The sequence below is a fragment of the Echiichthys vipera genome, assembly GCF_963691815.1.
Source record: "Echiichthys vipera genome assembly, chromosome: 19".
NCBI lineage: Eukaryota > Metazoa > Chordata > Actinopteri > Perciformes > Trachinidae > Echiichthys > Echiichthys vipera.
In genome coordinates this window covers 1,164,501-1,188,766 of record NC_139844.1, presented here as the reverse complement: position 1 = coordinate 1,188,766, position 24,266 = coordinate 1,164,501, and the positions used below count along the sequence as shown (strand labels likewise).

At 40.0% G+C, this 24,266-nt stretch overlaps 1 protein-coding gene across 2 annotated transcripts in view; it reads left to right on the top strand.

Moving 5' to 3' along the window:
• The window catches only part of bach2b (BTB and CNC homology 1, basic leucine zipper transcription factor 2b), a 157,781-nt gene that overhangs the window by 73,283 nt on the left and 60,232 nt on the right, over positions 1–24,266 (top strand). Inside the window, exon 1 of one of the 2 annotated variants that reach the window (XM_083934710.1) lies at positions 1,898–1,965. The exons of the other annotated variant lie outside the window; for it this stretch is intronic. The gene's annotated coding sequence lies outside the window, so the exon portion shown is untranslated. Of the gene's footprint in view, positions 1–1,897; positions 1,966–24,266 lie in introns of those variants that run through there. 2 annotated transcript variants of the gene reach the window in all.

The window sequence follows — 24,266 nt, the reverse complement described above, 5'->3', positions numbered from 1 at the left end:
CTGGATACCATTGCTTTGGGTTTGTAGGTGTATGCATGTTGCTACAACAGGAGCTCTTGCATGTATTCTTAAACTTGAGATGTATGAAGAAGTGCTTTTCTTTGCCATATCAACTGAGTTGTATTTTCCAGCCCACTCACATACATGATCACACGCACATGGCTTTGCACACACACACCCACACACACAAACACACATACATGCATTCAGACATGGGTTGTGAAGGTTTTAATGTGGGCGATGCCTCTGTGTCAACTCTTTCCTGTGGGAAGACTTTCCACTTGTCTTTTTTCCATGAGCACTGTGAAAACTGATGGTTGAATTTCAACTTCATGCACGCGCTGAATTTATTGTCTCAGATAAAAGGCTTGCATCTCAACCCAGCCCCCCACTCAATTCATTCCATCTGTTTCCACCCGACCCCATTAATAATGCAGCACATAATCCAGTCTTGGGCACAATCATGCTAGCAGCCCCTTGACCTGCCAATCACTGGCCTAATTAGCACTAGATCTGCTCCTTATCTTGCTGCTACTGGGAAACACACATGTCCCAATTCAGTACCTTATAGGTCACTTTCCCTCTTTTCAGTGATTGTTTTGAGGTGTTTCGCTTCCATTCTGAGGTTGTTTTCTGTACCTGCAGACTGAGGTGTCACTTGTTTCCTTGTTGATTCAGTCAATCACACAGGAAGAGGTTTAGATTTATTTTTTTAAATTTAAACCTAACTTACTTAATTTGAGGAAGGCAGATGCCGGAGACGAGCAATATGTGCGTCTCCTGGTCACCTTTTTCTTATACTCTGTATCAACCACAGTTCAGTGGAGAGCCAGCTAGCTAACTAGCTTGCTAATTTCACCATGCCTTCATGTTACACTGGTTGCAGAAACCAGTTGTCTCATCTGGTGATAGCAATGTGGGTGCTTTCTTTCGCTGTATGTGGATGAAGCATTAAGTTGTTAAATTTTATTCATTTAGTGGCTGGCTGGATAGGTAGCTAGCTTGCTACGGGGCTCCTTTCTCCAGTTTTATGGTATGGGACAATGTTTATTTTGTGATGTGTAGATATTTTAAAAGTTTATGTTGAAATAAATGTACCTATACAAGTGGTTATGTCTCCCATTGTATTGCTTTGCCCTCTTATGAACACAATGCGCAAAAATAGGTTAAAATATATTTCAATATCTATGAGTCATCTTTGGCCAGTTTTGACAGCCCTAGTGGATGTTTACCTTGTCAGTGCTAATATCAGGCTTGAGGTAGAAATGCAATAAGCATCTGCTATTATTTCTAGAATCTGTCTAAGACTTGGTCCATATTTGTCTTTGTGGTGACTAATTTACGTTGTGCAGTAATGTATGGCTGCTGTGTTACATTTGAGGCTGAAGCTGTGTCACATGAAAACCAAAATCTGTCTGAGTCATGTTGAGTCACACCAGAATGTTGGACAGACTGCTCAAAACTAAAAATCACACTCACAAATATCAAAGAACTGTGTTAGGCATATCAAAGGGCAGATTAAACAAAGACAAATGTGTTCTATTATCTGATATCTGAACACTGAGACAGAGCTGAGACGCTGCAGCTCTGCTTCAGACATTTGAAACAGCGAGCCCAGTCTATAGATAACCCCAGTGTTTCTATCACATGTGCAGTGTGTTACCATATAAGACAGCAATATGACTCACCCCTGCTCACTGACCTACTATGTGGGAAGTCATGATTCATGCAAGCTGCATTTAAGCAGGCAGGGCCCAAAAATACTCTGGCATGCCATCACACAAACACATACACAACTATCACACACACACTCACACATAGCTCACTTGCTCAGTCATACTCACCACCCACAGACACTGATAGGTTCAGATGCTGTCTGTAACATACAGTGAGAGACATTTGACAGTTGTCAGAGCAAAGACTGGAATATCGAGATGACTGGATCAGTGCTGATGCCTATTTGAGGTAATGTTAACATCGCTAGCAGCTGACACTTTCAGTGCTTAATTCTTTTTCTAAAGTCAAGTCTGGTTTGATGCAACAGGATTTCATTGCAATTCAGCAATACAAAATAATAGCATATCTTTGCTTAAGTTCAATTTATCTGGCCACATAGTGAACTGCCCAGGGTGTTGTTGTATCCTGTTTGTCTTGATGTTGTTTTTCAAAGTGAGCGGGTCTTAGAGGGATTAGTCAGCAGGATACATCTATTAATAGCTCCTTGAGTGTTTTTGTTGCGATAGATACAGGTGCAAGACACCACAGTGACACCAGGCTTTGAAGACAACTCTTACAAACTTGTCCTCAAACACCTGGCTAAGGCTACATCCACACTACTACCATTTTATCCTTAAAGCGTTTTAACTCTGTATCAGGAATAATCTTGGCCCATATTAACACATGCAACATGACTAGGGCTGCAAACTAACAACTATTTTGATAATCAACTATTCTGTTGATAATCACTTCCATTAATCAATTATTAATCGGATAAAAAGAAAAAAGCTACATTTTATGCCATGCATCATAACATAGACCCATCTAATCAATGATGACATTTGTTGCTAACTATTTTTTTGTTATTCATTTTAATCGATCTAATCAATTACTTGTTGCAGTGCACTGGGTATGTGCGTGCCGGTGTTAACAGGAAGCAGAATGTGAGTTTCTCTGCAGTTAAAAAAAATCTTGGAAGTGTTGCTAAAAGTAACACGAGTATAAAGAGGTAATGGTGGTGAAACACACTGATTTGGAGTCTTTTAACGTTTTGGGGGCTCTGAAATGCAACTTAACAAAAGATATGTGTTTTTAAATGAAAATGAAGTAGTACTCAAGATTTTACCCTGTAGTCTTGCTTTTTTCTGATGTCAGAGACATAAGCCTCCATGCATTTTTAATGCAGATGTTGGCTGTTCTGATAATGAGTTTCTTTGTATTTAATCCAGGTGTATTTGATGGTTTATATGTAGCTTGTACTCCTCATTAATTGTTTCTTTTAAAAGGTAAATCTTAGCATCGGTTTGAGTATTGATTCATGTGGTTGAGGTCACTGCCCGGACCTTTCCATAGCTGGGAGATGAAGTAGCTATGATGTTAATTAGGCTGATTGCAGATAGATACAGGTCTGTGCAGCGCTCCAAGTGCATTCTGAGCTGTGCAGATGCTCTCTTTCATAGCCAGTCCCATTCATCAGTGTCTGGGTTTAGGAGGGACTCAGAAGATCCCTTCTCAGGTCAGACAACATTTCTAGAGTCTGGTTGAATCTCGCGCATAAATACCCCATGCTTTCTTGCCTTCTTGAATTAATGCTGTGTTGTCTTTGCTCAGTCCCCCGATCGAAGCACAGGGAGGCTGTATTGATTTTTCTCTGGAGTGAAAAGCACTTGATCCATGTATAGATGGACTCCAGCTGCAGCCTGAGATGACTATGTCCTCTATTTTTGGTTTTACCTTGAACTTCCTTGACCATTGTGTTGTAGAAAGTGTACCTACAGTAAATCTTGCAAAACTCCCTCATTATGCTTGAACATTCCTCAGCATGTGATCAGCAGAGACCAGTGAGCATCTGCAGTGTGTCTTAGATGTGGCTTTCTTGCATAAATTATCTCAGGATCAATATCAGCAACCCAGTGACCTTCTGAAGGGTTGTTTACCTTATCAGCAGTGTGGAGAATGAGGAGCGTCTGCCATGAATGTTAGTGAATAACTGTGATCAGAGTGGAAAGCCCCCCAAAAAACTGCTCAGCTTCAACCATAACGTACAATCTTAGGTGGAGGAATTTACTTAAGGGATGATGTTTTCTTGCTTGTTTTAAAGCTTAAGTTGGTAACTTTCTGTAAAAAAATTAATGTTTTTTTTTTCATATTTGCTGAAACTGTCACTATATCCTGACAGCAAAATAAGACAGATGATCTGTAAAAAAAAAGTGATGTGGTTCGACCTCTCTCTGTATGCTCCAAATGTCATCTAGTAGATCCAATGCACCTGATTGACAGCAGAGTAAAGGATACTCTGACACCGCTTCAATAACTGCCAGTCAGTTGGTGGGTGGGGCATGGTTTTGTTTTTGACTTTCTTATTTTACAGATAAACAGTAACTAAAAAAAAATCTAAAAACACTTTCGACACTTATGCAAGAAATATGCATACACAGTACAGTTCCACAGTTTGCTCAGAGTTCAGAGCAGTCATTGACACTGAGTCAGAGACTCCTCGGCTTTTGAGAGGTTGTTTTTCTTCGGGCGGTGGAAACTAGCAGATGTCATTAGGAGCAGACAGAGAGGGCTCTGGGAGCAGAAAGGAACAGTAGATGTAGAAAACATAACAGAAAGTTACCAACTTCAGCTTTAATGCAAAACATCAGTGATGTTCCTTATCTATGTGACCATTGACATTCATCTTCAAGGTGTTCAGAGACTTGCTGAAGTTTGTTCAAACACCTGGAAAATCTCACCACACTGGAGGATTAGTGTTCTTTCTTATGTTTCAAGATTTAGATTTTGGATTCATCACTCTTCACCACTGCAGAAACACACACCCTCCATCCTCTTACTAAGAATGGCCTCTCCTTTAGAAATAATGTATTTGTGATTTAACAGTGTTTGCTGAACGCTGGCAGTCAAGTGGAAGTGTCTCTGCTGAATTGATAACTGTTTTTTAATAGAGCCTGAACAGCATGCTTTTTGTCTGATACCACAGTTCCAGATGAAAAACACATCTTTCAGGAACTAACAAAAACAGTGTTGTTTTAAGTCTTGATGACAGAGCACATGTATTGGTATTCAAAAGGTTTTGCAATGGTGTCATAAGCCATAGAGGTCAACCATGCAATCATACTGAAGTTGGAACATAACAGTGATAGACCACAGATCATTTGTTCAGTGAAAACCATGTACATTTTTTTTCACACAACCAAAACTGGATAATTTAATTTAATTTAATTAATAAACCACATTTTAACATTGAGACCAGTCTTAATTAATGACTGTTAAGTAAGGGCATGACAGAAATAGAGAGGCAGGTGTAATAGCTGACTAGCCAGGGAGACATTCGATAAAAATGAGGGGCTCCATACTCATTAACATTGTCTGTTATGGCCCAGATAGACAAATCACAGTTTAATCCATCTCCGTGCCTGATATCACTATTGATGCTTGTAATGAAACACTAACACTTCTCTGATGATGTCTGCATTTCGTCCTGCAGTGAAGCACCATTCTGGGCATGATCAGCACCATCTCTTGATAAATATTAAAGGAGACCACCTATTGTCCATTAAATGTATAATGTAGGCTACTCAGAAATATGACTCAAGTCATTAGGTCCAAGTCTCAAGTAAATCCTCGTCGTTTGTTCTTGGGCCAGTACCAGATTATGTCAAGTCAAGCGGAGTCCATAGTTAGGACTAGTCAAGTCCCAAGTCAAGTAGGGGTGGGTAAAAATATCTATTCATCAATGCATTGCATTATAATATTTCCCAATTCAATATCTATTCAGGAAATCCTGAAATTGTTTTTTCCATTATAATAATGAAGTCCTAGTCACCAAACACTGTTTATTCAAACACAATGACGGCCGAACAGCAGCAGCAGGACTTTCACCCGGGCGAGCAGGGTTCATTTCCCGGGTGGTGGCCGTCCATGTCCAGGTGGAGTTCATGCCATGGACGTACTAAACCAAACCACGGCCTTTTTTCAAATCCTAACCAAGTGGTTTTCATGTCTAACCCTGCCTAACCATCACCTTTTGTAGGCGTAACGGTGTTTTTAATGTGTTGTGTCGTGTTCGACTTCCAGTCCATGACAGTATTGCGTCCGACTTTCGTTCACCGTTTTTCCAATTTCTGTGCTGACTTTTTGTACATCCTACGAACCCGATCATGAAGTAATTTTGATAGCAATAATAATGCAACTACTATCTTCTCTTAATTGCTGTTACCAGTACAGTACAGTACAAATATTGCACACATGATCATTTACCAATTATCAGAAGGTATTCTAATGATTTATTTGTGTATTTTATGTCATCTACACTCATTACTGAATCAATATCGAAGCATTTATATCAATATCGAATTAAATCTAAATCAAATAGCGACCTAAAGAATAAAAACGGAATCAAATTGTAAGGCTCTTACAATTCCCTTAAACTCAAGTTACGTTTTACCACCAAGATTTGGTCACCTGCAGTATCTGGTCTTTATAAAGAGAAAAGACACACTATTAGTACTTCCCCATTACTTTAAAAGTGAAATACTTACAAGACTACAAAATTAAAACGGATTCAAACAAAAAAGTTGAGCTCATTTATTTCTTAATTTATTCTTAATTTATTCTGGTAATTGGGTTGAAAAGTGATATCAGTTGTTATCAAGCTAACATCAGCCAGCTACAGAGTTTTTAGAGAACAGATTATAGGTAAATTTGTAGTTAACATCAGCCCTCTCAGACACTATACACAGACACTCTAATGTCAACATTGAACATTGTAAATATTTAAATTTAAAACATAAAATGAACACAGGCAGGTTATTTGAGTCTTCATGTCTTAAGTCAAGTAACTAGTCTTTAATTTCCTTTTTTTTTCATTTTCAAAGTAATCAAGTTGTATGGGCTACCTTTCAACATGGCCCTACTGGTAAGGCACAGACTTGTAAAACAGTATTTTTGAATAAACTCTGGGTTCACTAAATACGTTGCTGGTGCTTGGTTTTCTGTATAGGGACTCTTCTCATGCTACTGCAGAGGTTTGCTGTTATTTTGAGCAGTATTAGTGGTTAAAAAAAAATGCCTTTTTGGATGAGTTCACCGCACTGTCCAGAGCTATTCAGTGTTAGCCCTTCCCGGCTGTTAGCATCTCCCCAGGATTTCTCCATACAGGGTTGATCAACGATAAATTTCTCAAAGACTTATTTGCTGTATTTTCATGCAGAAAAAGACTATGGAGTCCATTTTTCGCCGGACTTACACTTTAACATGTACAAACTGAGATCTATCTGATAAATACGACTTAAACCAGCTTAATGTGGTTCCCTTAATGCCAATTAGATGCTCCAGTCTCTGTAGCAGGATGCGATGGTCAAAAGTGTCGAAGGCTGCACTAAGATCTAGTAAAACAAGTACAGAGACGAGTCCTTTGTCTGAAGCTATTAGAAGGTCATTAGTAATTTTTACCAGTGCTGTCTCATTGCTATGATTCATTCTAAATCCTGGCTGGAAGTCCTCAAATAATTCATTATTATGTATAAAAAATAAAATAAAAAAAGTCAATGTGCTACCTTTGCCTGACTAACGCTCTTGCAGAAACCCTGCAATAACCTACAAACTGGTGGCATGAAGTTTGAAAGACATTGCTGTTAGCCAGGCAGGGTTAAAGAAAAGATGGTTGCATTACGGGGAATTTAGCTTTTTCAAAGCTTGACCTATAAACTGGAGCCCAATCCTCTCCACTGAATATATTTGGTACTGCCAAATATAAGCCAAAATCCGACATTATATAATTGCTTAATTTGATCCATTGCACACTAGTAAGGCTATAGTGCAAGGCTTTTTGCTTAAATGTCTTGCGATCGCTTGTGCATCCGACTGGCCATTGTATCTCTACCGTACAAATCTGAAAAAAAATGCATACCATGAAGTATTAAAGGCTGTCATACAGACTGATGAATAGATGTACTATCGCACTCACCAACACTGCCACAAAAACTACTCTGAGGGTATGGGGTAGCAGATAGTTTCACGGGAGGAAATGAAACCCGTCCAAAAATATCATCTGCATGTTACATTCAATGATGACAGTATGTATTTTGTGGTTGAAAAGGCTTCTGCTTTGTGGATTTCATTTGAACTTTACATGGTGATGTACACTCTGGATTATGGCTTCCATTTACCTCCCGATTATCACCATCAATGTTGACATTTGCTGCCTTGTACAGCTCCAAGGACATTCGCTGCTGTGGCCTGATTTGATCATTACAATTAAAATAATGTTCACCCCAGTGTAATTACAGTCACCTGGCAGGAGTCCTCCCCCCCTAATTGTGCACAGTGACACAGTGTTCATGTTAGTCTCCATGTGACTGTACTGGCTCAGTGGATAATGTTATTAGACTGCAGCAGCAGCAGTTGAGACTAACCTAACTGTCCCGCAGTAAGCTATGCTTTAGACCTCCTGTCTGGGACCATGCTGATTCATTTGCCCCATGTTTGAGGCACTAATATGCCAGGAAATGATGGAAAGCATTTCAAATATGTTAATATACCAGAGAAAAGAATATCTGTGTCGACTTGCCAGCAAAGCTTCTCAAAATGCAATCTGATAATTTACAAAACAGCCTTTCCATGACTTGAGTGTAAGTTATGGAGCAGTTTCCACTTTCTTTTAAGGGATAATCCCTATTAACAACTGTCTGGATTGGTATTTACATAGTCCAGATCCACAGTCCAACATCCTAGTTCTTCTCGCCACAGTGATGCGCCAGGGATGGGGACTCACAGTTTGATACTCAGACTTGAGTTGCACTTAAGTCGCACACAAATGTGACCTGAGACTCGACTCTGCCTCGAGATTTAAGAGTTGTGCACAATCTCTTCATCTATGTACTTTTTATTCTCTCCCACAGAGACGTGTGAGCAGCCACACTCACACACAATTCAATTCAATTCAATTCAATTTTATTTATAGTGCCAAATCATAACTTAAGTTATCTCAGGATACTTTAGAGAGTAGGTATAGACCACACTCTATGACTTATTCACATAGACCCAACAATTCCCCCGGTGAGTACGGTGGCAACGAAAACCTTCCCTATAAAAGGCAGGAACGTTGGACAGACCCAGCTCCATGGAGGACGGATATCTGTCTGTACCGGTTGGGGAGGAAGAAAAGGAGAGAGAAAGAGGGACAAGACAGACTGGTGGACAGAAAGAGACAAAGAAAGACACAAAGACAGAGACAGACACACTTCCAGTAACTATAATACTATCTATAGTAATGTGAATATGACTTATATGTTATGGCAGTTAATACAGCAGAATAGTAGAAACAAGCACATCTAAGGTGATAGAATATAAAAATTATATTAATTATGGTGGCAAACATGATCAATGATAAGCAGCGGCAACAGCAGCTACGACACAGCGAGACATACCACCGATGGTGCCTCTATGGCTACAAATTCCATAGTTTATAAGACTAGTGATAGTATATATGAGTAATAGTTATAATAGTAGCAGGAAGCATCATGCAGGACCATGGCAGCAGGCACCACCACGATCAGCAGAGACCTGCGAGACGACAAAGCACAAACAACTCCGGGGAAGAAGTTGAATTAGTAACATGCATTGATGAGACATGGATGATACAGACAGAGAGGAGAGAAGCTCAGAGTAACACGAAAAGTATTATCCCCTGGCAGACTAGGCCTATAGCAGCATCATTAAGCAGAACAAAATCAGCTTAAAAATAACAACATTTGTTGACTTTATTACCAAATTTAAGTTTACTCTTAAATATGGGGAAAGTGTCCGCCTCCCGAATAACACTTGGCAGTTGGTTCCACAGGAGAGGAGCTTGGTAGTTGAAGGCTTTGCCTCCCATTCTACTTTTGGAGACTCAAGTAGCCCTGCATTCTCAGAGCGCAGCGATCTAGTCAGTATTACGGTACTATGAGCTCTTTAAGATACGACGGAGCCTGACCAATAAGAGCTTTGTAGGTAAGGAGAAGGATTTTGAATTCTGTTCTAGATTTGACAGGTAGCCAATGCAAAGAGGCTAATACAGGAGAAATATGTTCTCTTCCATTTGTTTTAGTTAGTACTCGAGCTGCAGCATTTTGGACCAACTGGAGACTCCTAACAGACTTATTGGAACAGCCTGATAATAAGGAGTTGCAGTAGTCCAGCCTAGAAGTAACAAATGAATGGACTAGTTTTTCTGCATCTTTCTGAGACACAATGGGCCTCATTTATCAAACTTGCGTGGAAACGGGTGCAGATCTGAGCGCATAATTGGTCGTAGGAAAGGAACCACGTGTGATTTATGAAACATTCGTATCTGACCAATCTCAGCGTATGAATGAGCGGGCCTTGATAAATGCGGCGGCTGAATTCGATCGTCTTTAACATGTTACGCCCTTAAATATTCCTGTTTCGGAGGCCTCGCCCACTGAGGTCAAACACGGAGAGAAAGAACGCTGGTTAGTAAAGAAACTTTTCCGACACACAGATCAGCATCCTGACATCTGAGATGGAGCAAAATAAAGATGTGCTTTTTGTCAGTCTTAAGAGTGGAATAAAAGGGGCCCATAAAAACACTGTATGGAAAAAAATAAACCGAGGGATTTAAACCGAAGCAGCGCTCCACTGTGACCCGAGTGCGCCTGTGCGCACTGTTGGACAGGTGTGCCGTATTCAGCACCCCTGCCGTGAATTGCATCCCCTCGCATTATAGCTGATATTCAAAAGATCCATTTAATTCATTTTATAATTATGGCTGCAGTTTATTTCCACAGAATATAAAAAAGGTGTTGTTTTGTGTTCGCTATTATCCAAGTTTGTGATTTTAAACTCTTTAAAATAGTTTAAAGACTGTAAGTAACCAATGGTCTGACCGTTGTGGGTTACCTGTATATAAAATACTCCTTTAGGTGGAAACAACAGCCTTCTGATCCAGAATATCACCTATAATGCGAGGGGGTGCATTTCACGGCAGGGGTGCTGAATACGGCTACCGGTGGGTCATTAGGTATTCCGTAAGAGAATACCTTTGTCACCTAGAAGAACCATACCAAGATGTTAATCATCTGATACCTTGTTTGATTTAATGCAATTTATTGAGGGTAGCCACTTACCGAGGAGATGAATTTGGCTCTGCAGTGCGTCTTGCTGCAGCCACGCGCCAACACATTCATTCATTCATTCAATGTCGGGGTCGCGGGGGGCTGGAGCCCAGCTGTTTTGATATTTAAAAGAATCGTGTGTGTCCCCCCCTGGCCACCTGGCCACCACGTTTAAAAGCGACAGCTTGGCATCACACATCGCCTGTACATTTATCGGGTGGTAGTTTTGGCAATTGATGAATGCGTAATCATTCATGGATGGTGCCTTCAGACGCACATGAGTACAATAAATCACTCCAACCACAATTTTTATATATTTTTTTATTCGTTTTAAGAATCCGTTTTGATATGTTCTTAATATGTGACTGCTTATGCTTAATGACAGCTGAGGTTTGTTAATTATTTTCAGTCAGATTTTGCTGTGCTGCACCACAAATCCACAGGCTCAAATTTGCGTACACGACCTCAGACCAGACGTGAGATTTGATCGTAGCTCCCGCTCACGTCAAAATTGATAAATACCGACGTTTGCCAGGAAATGGTCGTACCCACGTTTTTCTGCCGTACGCTCGTTTGATAAATGAGGCCCAATGTTCCTAATTTTCGCAATATTATGCAAGTGAAAATATGCAGTCCTTGTCGTTAGTTTTATGTGAGAATCAAAGGACATATCCTGATCAAAAATAACACCCAGATTCCTTACTGTGGTGCTGGAGGACAACACAACATCATCCAGAGTAACAATATCTTTAGCTATTGAGTTTCGGAGACCTTCAGGGCCAAGTACGATAACTTCAGTTTTATCTGAGTGTAACATCAGAAAATTGCAGGTCATCCAGCTTTTTAATTCCTTAATGCACATTTGAAGTTTAGCTAACTGATTGGTTTCTTCTGGTTTGATCGACAAATACAATTGTGTATCATCAGCATAACAATGAAAATGTGCTTCCTTATAATATTTCCTAAGGGAAGCATATATAGGGTGAATAGAATCGGTATAAGGACAGAAACCTGTTGAACTCCGTGACTAACTTTAGTGTGCATGGAGGATTTGTCGTTAACATGTACAAACTGAGATCTATCTGATGAATACGACTTAAACTTAGAGAGAAAAAGAAGGTTAGATATAGGTCTATAGTTAGCTAGTAACTCAGGATCAAGACTGGGCTTTTTAAGAAGAGGTTTGATTACAGCTACTTTAAAAGACTGTGGTACATAACCTGCTGATAAAGACATATTAATCATATCTTATACAGGAGTGCTAACTAAAGGTAACACTTCTTTAATAACCTAGTTGGAATAGAGTCTAGGAGACAAGTAGAAGGCTTTGATGCGGAATTAGTAGAGGTTGATTTGTTAAGGGGGGCGACATGGTGGAATAGTGGTTAGCACTGTCGCCTCACAGCGGGGAGGTTCCAGATTCGCGTCCCGGCTGGGGCCTTTCAGTGTGGAGTTTTTTCTGGGTTCTCCGGTTTCCTCCCAAAGTCCAAAGACATGCACGTGTTAGGTTAATTGATGACTCTAAATTGCCTGTAGGTGTGAATGGTTGTCTGTCTCTGTGCATCTCTATGTGCCCTGCGATAGACTGGCATCCTGTCCAGGGTGTACCCCGCCTCATGCCCGATGTCCAGCCCCCCGCGACCCCAACAAGCGGTTGAAGATGAATGAATGAATGATTGAATAATTTGTTAGTGTCAACTGTAGAAAAGCAGTCCAAGAATATATCAGGTCATACAGTTGTTTCTAAGGTTCCTGGGTTTGAAGAAAAATTGGTGCCATGCGAATTGATTTTGTCTCTAATAGTTAGGATTTTGTCATTTAAGAAGGTCATGAAGTCGTTACTACTGAGGGTTATAGGAATACATGGCTCAATAGAGCTGTGGCTCTCTGTCAGCCTGGCTACAGTGCTGAAAAGAAATCTAGGATTGTTCTTATTCTCCTCTATTAAAGATGAGTAATATGCTGCTCTGGCATTACGGAGGGCCCTCCTATTTGTTTTTAGACTTTCATGCCAAACTAAGCCAGATTCCTCCAATTTAGTGGAAGGCCATTTACTTTCCAATTTTCGCGATACTTGTTTTAATTCACAGGTTTGTGAGTTATACCATGGAGCTAACTTCCTCTGTCTTCTTTTTTAAAGGAGCAACAAAGTCGAGTGTTGTTCGTCGTGAGCCTGCAACACTGTCAACAAAGTGATCAATTTCAGAGAAACTAGCGTTAGTGCAGGAATTTTGAATATTAGGATAAGGCATAAAATTAAATGCAGATGGAATTACTTCCTTAAATTTAGTTACAGCACTATCACATAAACATCTAGTATAGAAACTTATGCTCAGAGGTGAGTAGTCCTGTAATATGAATTCAAAAGTTATTAAATAATGGTCTGATAAAATAGGAGTCTGTGTAAAGACTTTTAAGTCATTGATTTCCACACCATAAGCCAAAACAAGGTCGAGGGTGTGATTAATATAGTGAGTAGGTTTATGTACACTCTGACTAAAACCAATCGAATCTAATAGAGAGATAAATGCAATACTAACACAGATGACACAGAGAGCAGACCACGTCACCTACTGCTGCTGACCAGGGTGAAGTTAGTTCTAAGTTCGATATTCAGCGGACCCAGTCCAGTCCCGGTTCTAATAACTTCAGACAAAGCAGAAAAAAAAAATCATTGAATGCGACGTCTGTGTTAAGCTCAGCTGCATAAACTATCAACGTTAGCTTGCCACTAATGTTAGCTTTGTGAGATTTTTGAAATGTGTTTTCTTTCCAGTTCTGCCACCATCTGCTGGCTAACGCCGTTAAACCGGGCGAAATAATCGTTAATTATTAATGTCAGCTAAAGGCAAGTTTACGTTACAGATTTATTGTCGACCAGTTAACTTGAGTGTTACTTAACCTAACTTACCTTATTAGCTTGCCATTACACTGCATTTGAAAGGCTATAGGACTCTTTTTTTTAACAGGAAGAGCTCACTGACATTTAAAATCTCTTTTTTCAGAGTGCCCTGGCCAAGACAGGCCGCAGCACGACTAACGTTTCTGACAAACAGCAGCCAAAACAAAATACATGACTTTAATACAATAAAAAATATATCGAAGAACAAGTGAAAACAGAGAATATATATCAAAATCGATCATAATCACAAACGTCTTTAAAATCATCCAATGAGAGCAGGACCTGAAGTTTTAGGTGTGACTGTAATTAGTTCCAGGTAAACAGAGCAGCAGACCTTTTTTTTATTTACAGTAGATTATAAACTGTCATTAGTTGGGACTTTGTGTAATTCTACAATATGGTTACACTCCAACTCTATTTTATTATTTATTAAAACCATAAGAGACTTGATTAGGACTCAGTTTTTGACTTGCAAAAAGTGACTTGTGACCATCTCTGTTGTGCGCACACATTTATCCTGTGTAATACCGGATTATAACCAACATCTCAGGTGTGCTGCTCAGATTGTTTCCCCCATCAAGCCTCTTTTTAATGTCGCTGCATTCCTTTATTTCAGCAATAACTTTTGGTAAGTGCAGTGTTCTCATGACCGCCTACACGGGCAAAACTACGGAATAAGACCAAAGTCGTCGATTTCCACTCAAGGTCCATGATTCCCTTGTTCTGGAGCTTTTGCCTAGTCCATCCTGATCTCTGAGCTCCGTTGTATTTTACTCTCAAATCAGTCTAGTAAGGTGCGACGGAGAAAAATTGGAGAAGTTTGACAAGTGACCAAACCAATCAGCGTTGGTTTTAAGGCGGGTTTGAGTGTGATGAAAGAAGTACTGACTGTTCAGTGTAAACAACATGGAGGCTTCCACGGATGAGATGAGCAGCTATGGAGCAAGCTGCTCACTAACTCTTTTTTCTCTGGATCCTTATATTGACTATGGACCGGTCTCCGGAAATTGGGCCTTTTATCCGTAAATTCACGTTACACAAAGCTGTTAGTACGTCACACGCTTAGTTGATCTGATATTTTGATTTGGCCCATATGTTGTTGATAGACAGATGGTCTATCCAATCAGCAACCAGTATTTTCACCCCTTCCCAAAAGATCTTCAAACAAGAGACAATGAGACAATGAGAATCAATCCATCTGATGGAGTCAGGTTAGATTAAGCCCGCATCGCAGTTGAACTGTAGATGATGATAAACAAGATCTGAACATCTATAGCATGACTACTGAGCAAGACCATATGATGAGGTCGAAGGCCTCTTGACAAGCGAGTCGGTGGCTCTTTTTATAATTAGTATATTTCATTTGAGTAAGTGTCTTATTTTTGACGATGTAGATGGCCTTTTCCAAGGTCAAGAAAAATGTCATATATGTAACTATCCCCTTCATGCTTTTCTTGAAATTGAATATCAAAGCATGAAATGATTTCTTGAAAACATCCTGAAGCTCAGAGAGTCAGTAGAATAATGTGATTCCTTATAGAGTCCAGTCATTAACAGGGTTCCCACATCCTGGAAAACCTGGAAATTTAGAGACTAGACCAAATAATCTGAAAATAATCCATGTTGTCCTAGAAAATTCAAATTTTCTTTAAGCCCGCCCTCAGATCACCTATGTAAAATAGATCTCCAACTAATGATTACTTTCATTATCGATTACTCTGTCTATCATTTTCTCAATTAATTGTTTTTTTTTTGCTCTAGAAAATGTGGGTCAGTCTCTCCCAAAGCGATTTTTAATTTACTATCATAGAGAAAGAAATCAGAAAATATTCACGTGATTAATGATTAATCCGTCATCAAAATAATTTAATTTAATAGTTCAGAACTAATTGATTAATTGATTAATCAACTAATCGTTGTGGCTCTAACGTGAATGTAGGTACATATTTGGTTTCAAACTTGACTTGTTGGTAGGATAAGCTGTAATTCTCTGAGAAGCTGAGGGATAAATGCCTCCCTACTAGGCCTACCGGTAAATTATGACCTTTTGTGATCAAGTGCAGACCTGTATTTTAAAGAAAAACTCCTGGAAATGTCCTGGAAAGTTCCTGGAAAATAGGTTCTTAAATACAGTGGGGACCCTGATTATGTCCTCAGCAGCTTGAATGCATTTAACTTTCAAATGTGATTTAGCATGTTAAACTGGCAACCCTGCTATTATGAGATATGCACATAAAAATGCAGTGTTAAATACCTGTATGCCTGAAGCACAAATTGCATTGCTGTTTTGTCCATCACTGTGCTGTAGATGAATGTGGACAAGTGCAGCAGAGCCTCTCAGAGAAACATGATGATATGTCAGCTTCCTGAATGGTGAATGATGTTTTTTATACCAATAGCCATCCAGACTGCCACTGGGGGCTCAGTTCAGCCCCTGAAGTCTGTCAGTCCACCCTCGCTCTTTTATAGATTTCATTCCGTCATGACCCAGCACCGCCTCTTCTTCCCACACACCCTGCAAATGATTCTGCTGGGGCCCAGGGAGGAGGACACACATCACAGAGCACATTATGACACGCTGTCACACATTACCATCCCCCTTATTTAAAGTCGCCAAACTAAGACGACTGAGCGTGATCACACTGTCAGGTCAAGGCTGACTTGAACATCCTGCTCTGTTGTGCTCACTGATTGGCTCTGCTAGTGTCTGCTTGGTCCAGTCTTAGTTCTGCTCTTTTAACATACTGATGCATGAATTAAAGATTGATTCGGGGGAAGGTTTTCTTACCTACCCCCCAAGGTATCTCAGATTTGTTTCCATGGTACCAATCAGTGAAATCTGTGATAATAAAAAGAAAGAAAAGATGAAATAATGCGACAGTAAGCCTATTTAAATACATTGGCTCATTCAAGTTTCTCAATGTAATGATTTACTGTTTCAATTCAGATCATAAATTGTGTATGATTGGTTCCTGGAAAAAACAAGTTGAGGAAGTCATCTTTCCAGTTAGTGAGTTAGTCTCAGTTCGCCATGTTTTGTAGTTTGACAAGAATCTTTTATTTACCAAAATGTTAGTTGGTTTTACTTAAAGGACATGATCATCCCTTTGGAAAATAGATGTATTTGCTTTGTTTCATATCAGTCTTGTATGTGTTAAATACTGCGCTGGCATAAGGACATAGTTAGCCTAATTTAGCACAAAGACTAAGCATGCATCTTCCCCGAGAACCAAAAATCGTCATCTTTACATTGCTGTGTGCAGATTAAACAGCTAGATGTTTCCCCCTGCTTCTAGTCTTTATGCTACACTAGGCTAACCCCATCCTTTTTCTAGCTCTGTACTTAAAACGCAGATATGAGACTCTCACCTCTCTCTGAAAACAGCAATCATTTTAGAATATTTAGAATTTAACATTTAGCAGTAGATTGAACAGATAGTTGTAATAGATCTAATGTCTCACGGTTTGATACATTTTATATAGAAAAAGTTTATGTAGCTCCAGTGAGAACATGACATGTTAAGTTGCAATTTGGAACTTTATTCTCCACAATCAACATGAATTACAAATAAATAAAATAAAAAATATATACAGTTAACTGGATCCAATCATTGAACTGCCATTGGAATAAGTTATTTTTTGTAGACGCTTTTGGTAGCTAGTAGCAGTCTGAAGCACCTTTACATTCAAGCTTTGACTGCACTGTAACACCCTACGCTGTGTTAGTAAGCAATCGATCTGACCAAGGACAGCAGACTCTTCACACATGAAGGCTGTGTCAGGTAAACATAATGAAAGCATTGTTGAGTACAGGATGTTACTGTCAGCAGTGTGGTGGGGGTCTCTTTTTCACACATTTAAGCGGGCCGCACCATAGCTCCACAAAAATAATTGCTGTAATGGATTCAGTTGCTTGGTTGGTCATCGTGACCCAGTCTGACGTGGGTTGTTGGGAGGGATAGCGGGATTGATGTTGGGGTTTTTCTGTTTTTATCTGGGGCTGTTTTGCACCTTAAAGCAGACACACTGTACAACTATTATACTTTTTCTTGTGTACTTGTCTGCATAATTCAATGAAAAAAATTGGTGTAATGGGTAATGCAAAGCTTACGGGTCTCCAGCCATATTAGTCTTCATCAGCCTTCCTCAGATCAGCAGGCTTGCTCCAGGAGCAGCCAGCGGTAAGCACTGAAGTTAGATCTGACCACTGCTGAAGCGCACTCATCACCCTTACGCTGTGCTTTTCATCTACACAGGAATGTCAGCAACTCACAGAGGAGGTTGGCGGCATCACTGTTATTGTGGCAGAAAGAGCTGCCATCAACAACTGACCCTGGAAGTAAAAAGAAATCAAAAAAATCTTTTGCATCCATCAGCACTTCTAATCAGATTTCGGCCACAACCTGCTATTTTGCGGTGTGTTTGTCTGGGTATATGTCTGTCTGTATGAGTGTGTAAATATGTTTGCTGTGTGTGTGTGTGTGTGTGTGTGTGTGTGTGTGTGTGTGTGTGCGTGTGCGCCCGCGCGCGCATGTCTGTGTGCGTGTGTGTGTATCATCTTCGTTTTTTCCTCCCACTGCAACAAGCCATCTGAAGTCCAAGAGAAGTGAATGTGCATTCCAGGGTAGAAATAGCAAGTTTGGATGGCTCTAAACCTCACAACCGCATCTGGAAACATTATTCTTGGAAGACAAGTCATTATCTTAGGAAGCCAACTGAGAAATGTTTGGTGGAAATAAGCAAACTATACAACATTCAGAGCAGCCAGAACCACATGAAAGTCTGGACTAATATAGTTGTTCCACAACAGCCCCCACACTGGACTGTCTGCTCCAGTCGAATCATTACGACAACTCTGTCACAGGTAAAAACCATGGACTGTATAAATAATTGATGTATCGTCTCCAGCGAGGTCTATTCTCTACCAACTTTATCCAATTCGACTCGCCTACAGGAGTCTCCATCTTGTCAGACTTTGACTCCGCCTCATTTCCTCTTACCAAAAAAGGGCATGTATGTGACGTTGGGGGAAGGGAGATACGTCCATCTGGCTGACGTTTACCTCCGAGGAGAAGTGAGGGCCAGAGGCTAGCTGTCACTCAAGAGACCACACCTGGTACTAAAAAATCCCCCCGTACAGTGTTGTCATGGAGACATAGGCTTGGAAAAAACCCAAATCTACAAATAGGCTGACAAATAGACTTCAATGCAATCCATGGCTCAATGTAGCCTTGCTAAGCCAGCTCACAATTTTCACTTCCCTTGTAGTGGACTAGGCTCATTTGCTCGTCAGATGTAATTTCTAGTATGCTGTACAGTAGATAGTAGAGGATTGACCAGTGCTCTCCTTTGATGCCTTCTTGCACCTGGTTGGACAGAAGCACCACTCACTGCACTGTGATTAGCCTTTGCTTCTGGTTTTCAAAGATGCTGATCACCCTAAATTTGTTTCTTCATAAACCTGAGATCAAAAACAGGTAATGCAGTCATTGAGGCATTATATCTACAATGATATGTTACATGTGACATGTTACATCATCAACTAAAACACTTCTTATTGTAATTAGCTTTGTCTCATTGTAAAAGACCTACAATTCCTTTCAGATAGAAATATAGAAACCAAGATATGTATGAGTATGAAGTGAATTATTTTCTTCCTATTAATTAAACAGTCTCTTCATCAATTTATCCCACCATTGTTCAGTATAAAAGAGCATCTGCTGAATTTTGTCTTCAGATGGTGATGGTAAATCTATGTCATCTGCATACAGAAGAATACTGTACACATGTTAGCCCACATGTAGAATTGATTTGTGCATTTAATGGGAACCCGAGTCAATCCGATGATGAATAAACTGCAACCAAACTTTTGCATAATTAAATGAAATAAGAATTGGATTTATTTTAGGGAAATAGTAAGGCAAGCCATCTGTCCACACCCATGTTGTTAAGAGTATTAAAAACTCAAACTCAGTGCCATTTGGCCAATGATACTGTAACAACTATAAAGGAAGGAATCTGTCTGTGAATGTATGCATGACTGTCCTTTGCATATCTCAAGAAACATTCCCACTTCACACTTGGCAGGTGTATTGCTGAGAACACAAGGGAGAGCAGTGTAAAGTGTGAAGTTGATTGGAAAAGCGGTTCTCGAGAACTTTGGGTGTCAATGCGCTCTGAACAGTTATATTGAAATATCACTTATTGTACTATTTTATACAAGAACTTCTCTATATCCTAATGGAACTGTTGAGAGCAACACTTATGCAATGATTGTGCCAAACACTATGCAGGTTTTTCAAAGGTTGATATCAAAATGATGACCTTATTTGTATTAGTTAAAACACTTGAACTTAAAAAGTCAAAATAAAAAAATAATTGTTTTTTAAAGGTGCTGAGCTTTATAGCTACTTAACATGTTCAGTTCATAAAAACAGATAATCCTTTATTCATCTCACTAAGGGGACATTTTCAATTTGAACTTCCTGTTGATAAAGTTCAAACCCTGCAAACTACAGTAGTGACTACAGTACAACACAAATGACCAAGACCTGAAGGAGGGCTGTGCTCTAATCACACCATTTTCTACTGCTAGAAATTATTATAGATATTATAAATGATTGACAAAAATGTACATGCTATGATTATATTATCAGTACAGACTTAAAATCGATCATTTATTACTGGTGGTGTTGAGCATACTTGTTCTGGTAAAGTTAATGTCTCCAGTGTGAAAAGTGTGAACCACATCAGACAGTTCAACAGTTAGCTTGAGCCCTGACTGCCTCGGTCAACTCTGATGGTGAAAAAAGTTTACTTCACAAAATAAACTTTCACTTGACCTCACGTTACATAAGGGGGATATTTCTGTTATCTATCTCTAACCTGCAGCTCTCTGAACTCTTTGAACAAGCCTTCATGTCTGTCAGTTCCATGTTTCTCCAAGTTGGACATGTTGACTTCCTTGGTCTGTATCGATTTAAAGCGTCGTTTACAGACGGGTTGTGTGGCGTCCATTGGCTTGACACTGTCAGCTACCTTTTCGCTCCGTGCGTCTGCTTATAAATAAGCCTAGGACGGTCGGCAGGAGGACTGCCACTTTCAGCCATGTCTGTCTCTGTGATTAACATTATGAAACCATGCCCACTCTGGCTGCAGGCAGTGATGAACCAGAGAGAAGCTGCACACAGACACGCTACTGCGCACACAAAGTTACATAAAATATAGACACTAATAAAACGAGAAATAGTATTTTTTCTAACAGCAGGGTAGAAAGATTACAAACTTTCTAGAAAGGTTTTACCGTGCAACACTAAACCACAGCCACAACAGTGATGAGGGCCAGCTGATCAGCAGCCGTGTTGAGTTCTCCCCTCTGCCCTCCCATTGAGGGGCTCCTAATTTCACAAGATGGAAGCTTTCTATTTGAAAGTTGAAGACATCGCAACCTCCATTTTCACACTTAGTGCAGTGGTGGCAACACACACACACACACACACCCCACCTTTCCTGTGGCCTTGAGTGTCTGTTGGGTAACCAGATCCACTGGTTCTGAGAATCTCTAAATGATGGAAAATTAATCCCACAGAATGTTTGAGTCTATTCACCTAAAGGATGTTAGCTGTGCTTCCTCATTTTCAGTAACACTTCTCCTCTTGCTCAGCATTTTTCATACATTAAAGTATGAGTCAGTGAGAGCTTCCTTTGCTTAACATAGTTATTTGGTCATTGCTAACACTAGGAAGTAAAAATGTTATTTCCTTTATTTATCCAAAGACGTCTTAAAAACACATCTGGTTGACAAAAATCCCTTTCCATAAACATTTCCATACATAAGGAGCCTAACTAGAACAATTGTATGTGTGGATTCACATTTTTCTAGACCTCTACATTTGGCTGATATCTTGCAAGCCAACTAAAAAAACACAACATCTAGTCTAATTTGGAGCACTGTGTAAAACTAGGACAAAGGGACAAAGTCACAGAATGTCAAGGCATTCATTTTGATAGAAAAAAATAAAAATAAAACTTTCATTTTATTCATGAAATAGTACATAGTTTCTCAAGTTTAGAACTCTTATGAGGGTCCTTGAGTTTGAATCATCACACAAACCCACCAGGGTCCAGAGCAGTAGATGTAACAAATGTGGGGTGAACAGCTTCAGACTGAGTGGTGTTGTGTCAGCAGATGACACAGAGTAGTAGAGTTCATTTCAAACTTGCGACCACAAGTTCTCTCAGCGTGAGCAGAACGGAACGTTTTGCTGAAAAGACAGGAGCACAGGCTGTTAGGTTCCCAGAGCTGAGCTTTCTTGAGGTTTTGTGTTTTGACCAATCCCCCACCACAGCGACTTCCTGGTTGATCCAATCAGGAAGTGCCAAAACTGCAGTTCTCCAGTGTCCACTGGGGGCAGGTTTCATAATAGAGCAATTTCTCATTGACCCCCATGTTAAACAGGCCATTTTCACAGCATAATTAAACCTGTTTAAGGCCTGGTACAAAAAAAACATTCTAGTGAATTTTTTTGTTCCAGTCTAGTTTTTATTTTATTGGAGGATAAAGTTTATAAATTATTAGGGGCGTGGCCTCTTGAGTGACAGCTAGCCTCTGGCCCTCACTTCTCCTCGGAGGTAAACGTCAGCCAGATGGACGCATCTCCCTCCCCCCAATGTCACATACATGCCCTTTTTTGGTCAGAGGAAATGAGGCGGAGTCAAAGTTTGACAAGATGGAGACTCCTGTAGGCATGGATGACTGGATCAAGTTGAGAGAACGGACCTCGACAGAGACGCTACGTCCATTTTTTATACAGTTTATGGATTTGATGGAAGTGTGAAGTAATGCTGAATTACCATGACTCCAGACCAGTGGTGATTGTTCTAAGAAGAAAAAAAAAAGTGGTGAACTATGTACTGCTGTGTGTACATTTCATTATCTAAATACGCGCTAGAAAGCCTTCCTAATTTAATCAGAATCAGCTACTTATCACAGGTAACCGGAGCAACTTCCTTCTCATTCATCCCCACAGCTCCACAGCGCTTTACACAGTCGGACGCTCAGCTTCTACTGACTTCAGTGGGGAAGCGTAAAGTGGGTTGTTCCACTGCAGCCAAACTAGACGATCATTGGATAAATGCTGGGCTTTGTCCCGCCCATCGGACGCTCAGCTTCTCTGGGGGTCTATGGGGCAGTGGGCTGGCCTGGACGCTCGGCTTCTGCATGATGATTGGATGAGCTGTCCGAGGCGGAATTCTTTTTTGATAGTGCAAAAGATAGGGAAAAGTAACAGGTCTTTTCAGGTGTCCTGGTATGACAAGGCGAGCTGGCTGACTGGAAGTGCTGTCCCAAATAAAATGTACTGTTGGCCACGCCTCTTGATGAAATCATCTCAGGGATGTGTTGTCTGGTCAAAAGTGGGTTTTGGGGATCTATCTAAAAATTTTTTTTTTTTTTCATTTCAGTTTTTAATGTTGTTTTCATTTAACAGACATTGCAAAAACACTACTGACAATAACCCCCCCCCCCCCCAAAAAAAAATAAAATAAAAATAAAAACAGTAGAAGGAGTCACTCTCTTGAATATTTCAGTCTTCGTTTCCCATGTCCTCGTGTCTATCGCTGTTTGAGTTCTTGTATATAGTCCATTTCTCCCATTTTTGCTCTCCTTGCACCTCTTGTAGTCTCATACAAAATGTCATCTTCTCCATTGTGTATATCTCTTCGACAATTGCCATCCACTGATCCTGGTTAGATGGGTCTACCTTACACCAATTTCTAGTTATAGCTTTCTTACACGCAATCAATAATATCTTTACCAAATATCTATCTCCAATATGTATATGTCCTTCATCCAGGTCACACATGTACAGAGTCTCACAGGTCATGGGGATATTATATCCCAGTATCTTCTGCATGACATTGTGTACCATTCCCCAAAACCTTACAATTTTATTACACTTTACAAAAAATATGGGCATGGCCTGCTTCTAACTCGCCACATTCTCCCCAACACAAGTAATTCGTTTTTGAATATTTATTTTTAATTTTAGGCGTAATAAAGAATCGTATCAGGTTTTTCCATGTGAATTCCCTCTATGACTGTGAGCTGGTGGTTGTTTGGTGTGCTTTCCACATCTCTTGCCATTGTTGATTTGTAATGCCTATGTTGAGTTCCGATTACCATTTTTCTTTTACATACTGTATTTGGTTGAATTTTTATTTGCTGTCAATGCTTTGTATAATGCTGATATAGTTCTAAAAGGAGTTCCTGCATATGATTTGATTAGAAGATGAGTTACACCCCACACTTCCATGGGGGGGATCTCTTCTGATTTTCTTCTTGTAATAGTCCCTTAGCTGTAGATACCTTAGCTTCCCCAGATCGTATTTATCCTTCATATTTTGAAAACTCTCCAGCTCCCCCTTCTCCTCTAGGGTGCACCATGCTGTGATTCCCTTAGTTAACCATGTTTTGAATACCCCGTCATATTTGTTTGGTTTGAAACTACTATCAAATGCCAGCCATT